At 45.6% G+C, this 9005-nt stretch overlaps 1 non-coding gene across 1 annotated transcript; it reads right to left on the minus strand.

The window, feature by feature from the left end:
- Positions 1-3752: 3752 nt before the first annotated feature.
- Positions 3753-3824, minus strand: TRNAE-UUC (transfer RNA glutamic acid (anticodon UUC)). Its single transcript has one exon. It is a non-coding gene; the product is annotated as a tRNA-Glu (tRNA).
- Positions 3825-9005: the final 5181 nt, after the last annotated feature.

Consider the following 9005-nt stretch of genomic DNA (forward strand, 5'->3'; position numbering starts at 1 on the left):
GCTATTTTTTGTGTTTTTTGTAGAGATGAGGGGCAGGAGGAAGAGATTTGTGTTTTTTGTAGAGACGAGCGGCGGGGATGGGTAGAAGACGGTGCAGAGGTTGGGAGGGTGTCTCACTTTGTTGCCCAAGCTGGCCCGGAACTCTTGAGCTCAAGCTATCCATCCGCCTCGGCCTCCCAAAGTGCTAGGATTACAGACATGAGCCACCGCGCCAGCCATACCTACATTTTCTTAATGAGTACACAACAAGGTGCAAAATCCCAAGCTGTCTTAAATCAAGGTAGATTATGTTGACTGCTCCCCCATCTACCATGGCTGTCACTCTGCGACAAAAGGAAATTAGATTCATCTGATAAGCTTTGTTTTTCACAAAGTAATGTGAGATGATTACCCAGTACCCTGTGGTCTTCTAGAAGTTTGCAAATTGATTTTTTGATTATTTGTTCCAGTGATTTTCCAAGTAGTCAGTGTTTTTCCAAGTTATTCAGCTTTACAGTATGGGTGAGTTAAAATTCATATTTGCTTTCATATTAATACATGAAGTGTTAATGTTGTAATTATTTAGGATATTTTTGCATGCGGCATCAGATATACTCTGAGGGAACATACATATGAATCTGCATGACTATAAATACCCTTGTTGAGGGGCACAAATCAATTTTCATGTGGAATCCATCAGAGTTTATGACTATATGCAAAAATGAAAGCATACAGGAACACATGGTTAGTTCAAATACCCCAAACAGGTTAAGCTTATCACTTTCTAGAAATGATTATATATGATGAATTTTTTAAAAAAAAACTTCAAGTAGAAAAATTACTACTGTGTTTATGTAGCTATACTCTGAACACTGACCAAAAATACAAATGATTTTTTTGGCCAGGCATGGTGGCTCACGCCTGTAATCCCAGCACTTTGGGAGGCTGAGGCAGGCAGATCACTTGAGGTCAGGAATTCAAGATCAGCCTGGCCAACATGGTGAAATCCCATCTCTACTAAAAACATAAAAATTAGCTGGGTGCGGTGGCGCACACCTAAAATCCCAGCTAGTCAGGAGGCTGAGACCCGAGAATTGTTCAAACCCAGGAGGCAGAGATTGCAGTGAGCTGAGATGGCACCACTGCACTCCAGTCTGGGTGACAGAGTGAGACTTCATCTCAAAAAAAAAAAAAAAATTAAATGAATCTTCTCTGCACTCAATCCCCCTAAGCCCCACTCCTTGAAGCCAGGATTTGGAGGGAGTGATGTCTGGCTAGAGCACCAGGCAGGAATTCAATCTTTTGTGGATACAATCTAAAGTCCAATACTAAGGAATCAGAGAAATAAAATCTCAGAATAGATGTTTCCCGGGTAAAATGAGGGTCTCAGTTAAACGACTGCTAAGGGCCTTTCCAGCTCAAATAGTCTATGAATCTAAAGACTGACTATGAGGATGGTGAATGGAAGTTATGGCAAAATGTTTTACAAAAATGCAAAGCCATAAAAATGCCAAATATAACTTAAGTAACCATCTCCCCACAAAGTTAAACCCTTTCATATCATTAAGTACCTGTCTTCAGAAATATCTACTATGCTCTGAGTCCACTAAATATTACAGGCATCTCAAGAAAGCTTCTGTCAAATCCATGAGGTCAAAACTCTATTTTATGAAAATGAATGATTAATAGGATGAGTAGACGTGACAGCCTTCATATAAATGGAATTCTCCTGCCATCTGAAAGCAGTTTCGCCTTGCTTTTTGGAGACAGAATCTCACTAGCCCAGAATGGAGTGCAGCAGCAATCATAGCTCACTGCAGCCTCGAACTCCTGGGCTCAAGCGATCCTCCCACCTCAGCCTCTTGAGCAGCTAGGACTACAGGCACGCACCACTGCCCAGCTAATTTTTTTTTTTTTTCTTGAGACGGTGTCTCCTTACGCTGCGCAGGCTGATCTTGGTCTCCAGTTCCTGCTCATGCGATACTCCCACCTCGGCCTCACAAAGTGTTGGGATTATAGCCACGAGCCCCAGCGCTTGGCCTGAAAACAAGTTTAAAACAAACAAAACTACACAGCTTCTGCCTGGCAGCCCCTGGCATCAGCTACCCTCCCTGGCCTTGCCCCTTAGGCTCAGGAGCTGTAAGAGCTGCATTACCCCTTCTTGTTTCCCTAAACCCTAAGAAAAACTTAAATAATCCTTGATTAAGCACTCTGCTAAGAATATATCATGAGTTTCCTACAGGGCCCCTGACTGATACAGGGATAATAATATCATCTGAGAGTAAAATAATCTAAAATAATACTCAAAAAATAAAAATAGGCCCGGTGCGGTGGCTCACACCTGTAATCCCAGCACTTTGGGAAGCCGAGGTGTGTGGATCACCTGAGGTCAGGAGTTCTAGACCAGCCTCACCAACATGGGGAAACCCCATCTTTATTAAAAATACAAAATTAGCTGGGCATGGTGGTGGGCCCCTGTAACCCCAGCTACTTGGGAGGCTGAGACAGCAGAATCGCTGGAATCCGGGAGGCAGAGGTTGCAGTGAGCCGAGATCGTGCCATTGCACTCCAGCCTGGGGGACAAGAGTGAGATCATGCCTGTAATCCCAGCACTTCGGGAGGCCGAGGCGGGCGGATCACGAGGTCAGGAGATTGAGACCATCCTGGCTAACACGGTGAAACCCCGTCTCTACTAAAAAATACAAGAAATTAGCCGGGCGTGGTGGCGGGCGCCTGTAGTCCCAGCTACTCGGGAGGCTGAGGCAGGAGAATGGCGTGAACCCTGGAGGGGGAGCTTGCAGTGAGCCGAGATCGCGCCACTGCACTGCAACCTGTGCGACAGAGCGAGACTCCGTCTCAAAAAAAAAAAAAAATATATATATATAGTCTTTATTTTAGTCTTTAAATATAGTCTTCATTTTAGATAATCTCATCTAATAACAAAGGGATGCATTTATTTGCATAACAATTGGAAATTGTCACACGTCAATACTAAGACTTCTAATCTAGCATATCACAAATTCTTAAAGTTTTTTTAAAACACAATGTGTCAAATAAATATATCAAGAGGAAAATGTGTTGGTTTTGTTTTGTTTTGTTTTATTCTGTTTTGTTTTGTTTTGTTTTGCCATCGGCTGGAGCCTCAGTATTTGTTATAACCTAATTTTCTTCCCCACCTTCCAAACTGGTTTAGTTAGCTCTCTGCGTCACAAACACAACAGATCGTACATTGAACTATCCTGCCTTTAATAATATGTATTTTCTAGAAATCTTGTTGTCCTAGATTGACTTTAGGTAACTTAAAAGCCCTGCAATGCCTCCCTCCCTCTCCCAGCATCCTCCTCTCTAACAACAAAAAACCGTATAATGTTCTAAAATTGCATCTTTCCTTTTTCTTTCAAAAAAGAGCACTCTTTTGGTCATTTGCTCACCTTCACAGTACAAGGAGAAAATACTGGAGAAAAACCAGCGAGTGTATTTCGGCACGCGACCGCTTGGTTCCCCGCTTTCCTTCACCTCAGACCTAATCTCTCATTTCAAAAGCTGACTTCACTCTGTTGCCAGATACCTCCCTTCCGCCGCCTGCCGCAGGTGGCTGGGGTCTAAGCACGCTTGACCCTCACAAACCCGCTCCAGGGGTAGCTCCTTGGTTCCCTTCAGCCCCCATGCGTCCCGCATGCTTTGAAATGGAATTACAGTTTTGGCTAAAAACATGCGTTTTCCGAGTTAGGAAGAATCTAAATTGACTAAATGCCAGTCTAAAAATCGTGGCGTTCCCACACCGGGAGTCGAACCCGGGCCGCCTGGGTGAAAACCAGGAATCCTAACCGCTAGACCATGTGGGAGACGACGAAAGCAAGGCCAAGCCTAGACAAATTGAGTCTTCTCGGTCGGCTTCCGCCCGCTCTATCGCGTTCATCTGCAGACGTCAAACCTGCTCCTGCGCCTGCGCGGAGTCTGCAGCCGTTTAAATTATTCAGGTTCGCATTCTACTGTTTCTCTCCTTGCAGGCGCCCTTGAATCTTTCTTCAATCTACACTCGCGTCTTTCGTGATCTCATCCAGTCTCCTGGTGCTAGGTACCATGTCGACACCAATGTAGACACTAGACTGGATGAGTCATTGTTCACAATTCCTCACAAAAGCTCCTGCAAAGTCCAAAAGAACTGGGGTTTGAACGTTAGAGGCTGGTGAAGAAGCGAGGACCGCGGGGCGTCATAACACCGCGCAGTGGAGGCCACGCTGCCCTGGCCGGTGTCCGCCGACAGGGTGTGTGCCACAGACACGCAGTGCCTTGCCCGAATTCTGCTCCCCTCAGCGCTGGTCCAGGCTGGCCACAGGCACCACCCCGTCCCTGAAAGTGGATCTTTTCCTCTGAAAAAACAGGGATGAGGACTGCCCGGAAGCCTGGAACATTCCAGGTTCTGATGACCCAGCGGCTAAAGGCAGGATTTGTGTCACCGAAAGCAGCCAGTGGCGGTCTGTAAATGTAGCTTAGAAAAGTGGAGAAAGTCTCTTACTGCAGGCGTTCATGATAGATGGAAACTCCGTGTGGTTTCCAAGGCCCTTCTCGATTTGAAGCATTTCAAGGGAGCGGTTGATGCCTTAGCAGTCTACTGTTTGAATTAGGGAAATGCAAAGAGTCCGCCATTGGGGATAGCCGGCAGAGGGGAGCTGTGGCTCTGGTGTCCTCAGTGGCTTAAGCTACACATAAGTTGTGTTTACTAGCAGAAACTGTGTTAATGGAAGTCTGGGGACAAATTGTGGAAGTTTCAAAGAGTTCAACTAGCAGAGGACACTTTGAAGCCCATTTAAAAGCTAAGATCACTCCTCACTCCCCCAACTGCCGCAGGGACTTAGAAGGTCCTCCTTCTCCCTCTGAGGCTAAGGTTCATCTGTGACATTCATCTTCAACAGAGGAGGGGCGAGAATAGACTGGAAATAGAAATTGTTCTGCCTTGCGCTCATTACGACGATGAAGCTCCCTAACAGGGAATGAATGTAACCCAACATAATTAAAAGTGAATATGGGCCGGCCGCGGTGGCTCACGCCTGTAATCCCAACACTTTGAGAGGCTGAGGAGAGTGGCTCACATCTGAGGTCAGGAGTTCGAGACCAGCCTGGCCAATATGGTGAAGCCCCCATCTCTATTAAAAATGCAAAAATTAGCTGGGCGTGATGGTGCACGCCTGTAATCTCAGCTACTTGGGAGTCCGAGGCAGGGAGAATTGCTTGAACTGGGGAGGTGGAGGTTGTAGTGAGCTGAGATCATACCACTGTACTCCAGCCTGGGCGACAGAGTAAGACTCTGTCTAAAAAAAAGAAAAAAGAAAAAAAGAATGGGAATGTGGCTCTGAAAAAAAACAGAAGCATTGCCAGCAAACCTACTCTGTGTATCAGACACATTCAAATGTGTTTATTTAATCCTCATAGTGTACCTATGAGGTAGGTCTTACCCACCTTTTAGTTGGTTCTTCCTGTGCTATCTTTGAACAGAGTACAGAGTTTCTTAATCAGACAGCTGCTTTCCTTTTGAGGATATTTGCTTTGGAACACCAAAGAAAACTCTCCAAAACAAACGCCCTCAACTACAGAATACCTGACATCTGTGGTTCTCAATTTGAGGGCTCAGATTTCATAAATACTTTTCAGTTTTATATTTCCCTTTGATGATAATTCTTTTTAAAAAAGATATCTTACCGGTTTTCAAGATCTAATTTCTCACAGTAACCCATCCATTGGACGGGCATCATCCTTAGGATGTAACCAAAATGTGAATTTACTTTTGCTTTCTCACGATCCCTAAACTGAAATTTGTTCCATTTTTCTCTTTACCAGTGGATGAAAACTCAAGCAGTAGCAGAAAGCCCTATGGTCACTTTATTTTTATTGTTTATTTTGAGACAGGGTCTCACTCAGTGACCCAGGCTGGAGTGCAGTGGCTTGATCTCATCTTACTGCATGCAGCCTTGACTTCCCAAGCTCAAGTGATCCTCCCATCTCAGCCTCCCAAGTAACTGGGACTGCTGGTGGCACTCACCACCAAGCCCAGCTAATTCTTGTCTTTTTTTGTAGAGACAGGGCTCCACCACGTTGCCAAGGCTGGTATCGAACTCCTGGGCTCAGGAGGCCCACTTTAGCCTCCCAAAGTGCTGGGAGCCTGTGGCCACTTTAAGTAATAAAACACAATCCAGCACAATACACTGCTTAACAGCTCAGTCCTCATTCTCAAATAGTTCGCCCCAGCCCAACTTGGGCATGATTTCTAGCTCGAAGTGGTGGTTTGCTGGAGCAGGCTCCTACTGCCTCACAGGAGCCCATGGTGGGCTTCTCTTCCTAACTCTGTGTTCAGTGACATCGCATTGGTAGCCTGAGATGGCCACACTGGGAGTATTTACCCCATGGAAACAGGTAAATGCTACAAGGCAGGGCTTTTTCCTTGAAAAGCCAGTGTGCTGGTCAAAAAATAGCGATGTGCTGGTTAAATGTCACACCAGGTGTGATCCACTGCTTTCTTTCTTTGGCCTTCTGCCTTTCGAGGCTCTGGGGTCCTCCAAGATAGGAGTGTGGGGTGGGGAAGGAAAAGGGGCACAGGGCCGGGTGTGGTGGCTCACGCCTGTAATCCAAGCACTTTGGGAGGCCGAGGCGGGTGGATCACCCGAGATCAGCAGTTCAAGACCAGCCTGGCCAACATGGTGAAACGCTGTCTCTACTAAAAATACAAAATTTATCCGGGCACAGTGGCAGGTGCCTGTAATCCCAGCTACTTGGGAGGCTGAGGCAGGATAATTGAACTGGGGAGGCGGAGGTTGCAGTGAGCCGAGATCGTGCCACTACACTCCAGCCTGGGCAACAGAGTAAGACCTTGTCTAAAAAAAAAAGTGGGGGTGGGGCACAGAAGTTCCTATTCAACTGGCATTGTCCAATGTCAGCTTCCAGCTCTCTGGGCCTAAACTTGTTTTAGGGCTGACTCCTTTTCTCAGTGGTACTCCGTGGGTTTCTCAAAGGCTTCCCTGGGCCTCTTGGGACAGGGCCTCACAGAAGGGGATAGCAGTGTTTGCCCAGTGTAGGCCTCAGATCACTGGTATTAGGATCGTGATCTGAGGCTTTGTTCACCTGCAGATTCCCAGCCCCACCCACCCAGGACTTACAAATGAGAATCTGAATTTTCACAAGGACTTCCCTCTCCAAATGATTCTGATGCCAGTAGAGTTTGAGAAACACTGAACCACAGGACAATAAATCCCCTTCAGTCGCTAAAAGCCCATGATCCCTGAAGCACAGTTTCTATCATTTCCTGTTCCTGCCCAAAAGCGTGGAAAAATGGCATCTCGTTGCTTGTTTGTTGAGTAAAATCTAAATTCTCTGGGCAAGCTTTCCAGGCTCTCCATAATCCAGCCCTGACATAGCCTGCTAATACTATCCCGCCGCGGCCCTCTTCAGAGGGGCCACATTCCAGATCACCCCACCTGCTCTGTCCTTCCCGTTCCTTTGTTCCACCTTGCTCCCACCTGCTCTGTCTTTCCCGTCGCTTTGTTCCACCTTGCTCCACACCACCTTCCCACTCTTCTTTCCAAGCCCGACCTCAATCCCAAGGCCAGCTCAGCCTTTGAAGTCACCTCAGGTCCTCTTGTTCACAAGGCACTCCCTCCCGCTTCCTCTGAATCCCAAAGCACAGACCTTTAAAAAATGGTGATATAATCTTACGTCTTGCCACCCTTATTATTTCAGTTATTTAATGGGAAAGTCCATGAATAAAAATCAGATTTTGTAATCCCCCTGGGAACCCAGTCCTGCACTCAATCATTCTGTCACATAGTCCTTCCTTTTATCTAACTTAAATACTTCCTGCTGTACTTCTGTATGAAAGCTGCCACCTTTTAACCACCAGCAGGAACAAAATGTTTCTGGGAGGAGGAAAAAAAAAAAAAAACATGAATTTTTGAAGTTTGGCCAGACCAGTAAGTGAGCTGCATTTCTTTAGTTCCACACACACACAAAAAAGCCTTCTTGTTGACACAAGAAACAGTTATTCCTGTTCCCATGCATCTAGGTCTGATTTTCACTGGGCAACTGTCCCATTTTATCCACCATTTGATACTGGAAAAAAGCCCCAAACACATTGTACTTGCCAGGCATCTCCATTAGCCAAAGCAATCTGGGGTGTGATTCAGGCTTGTGTTTGCCAGTCATTTAGGAGTTAGAATGGTTTCCACTTTAGTAGGCCCAGGAGTCATCCTTTATAAGGCCATCACAAATAAGCGCCAATTAAATTCCACTCTCCCAAGAACAGCTCTGGCCAGCACAAACTCATCCTATGGCATAAGGTTAACCTCAAAGCTCTCTTGAGTAACAGCACCTGCCCCTACTGACCAGTGTGAATTAATCTTCATGGCCTAACACTAGGTTCGGTTTCTAAAATAGGGTTTGATCTCAGGAGGCCACTGGAATGACAGAGCTTCCTCGAGGGCTTGATTAGATCATAGAATTCTGCCCCTTCCCTCTGTGCCAAATCTAGCAACTCCTACTTGTTCTATGACTCAGGACAAACATCCTTGAACTCTCCGTGCTGGGTGAGGTGCTCATTCTGGATTATCATTAGGCTGGATGGAGTTCCCTGTTTCCCTCCCTGTGGTAGACAGTAAACTCCCTCATGGCAGAGTCTAGGTCTTACTCTGTTGTATTCCCAGCTTCCAGCACAGTGCTTGGCACACATAATGACTTAATGAATCAGCATTTTAATATAGTAACAATTCTCACAGTGGCACAATGAGATAGGTACCAATAGTCTTCCCATTTTACAAATTAGAAAACAGAAACATAGGAGATTAAGTAAGTTACAGAAGCAGGATTCAAATTCAGGCATTTCATCCGGGCATAATTAATTAATCTTTTTTTAATATATATTTTGTTTAATGTGAGACTTCCTGCACCAACTTAATGAGTCTCTTAAAATATCTTGGTTTCTTTGGGGATCCTCCTATAAAAGTAACTTTTTCCCTTAAATTGGCGTATAACAAGAGAGG

The sequence above is a fragment of the Symphalangus syndactylus genome, chromosome 15 (genome assembly GCF_028878055.3).
Source record: "Symphalangus syndactylus isolate Jambi chromosome 15, NHGRI_mSymSyn1-v2.1_pri, whole genome shotgun sequence".
Lineage (NCBI taxonomy): Eukaryota > Metazoa > Chordata > Mammalia > Primates > Hylobatidae > Symphalangus > Symphalangus syndactylus.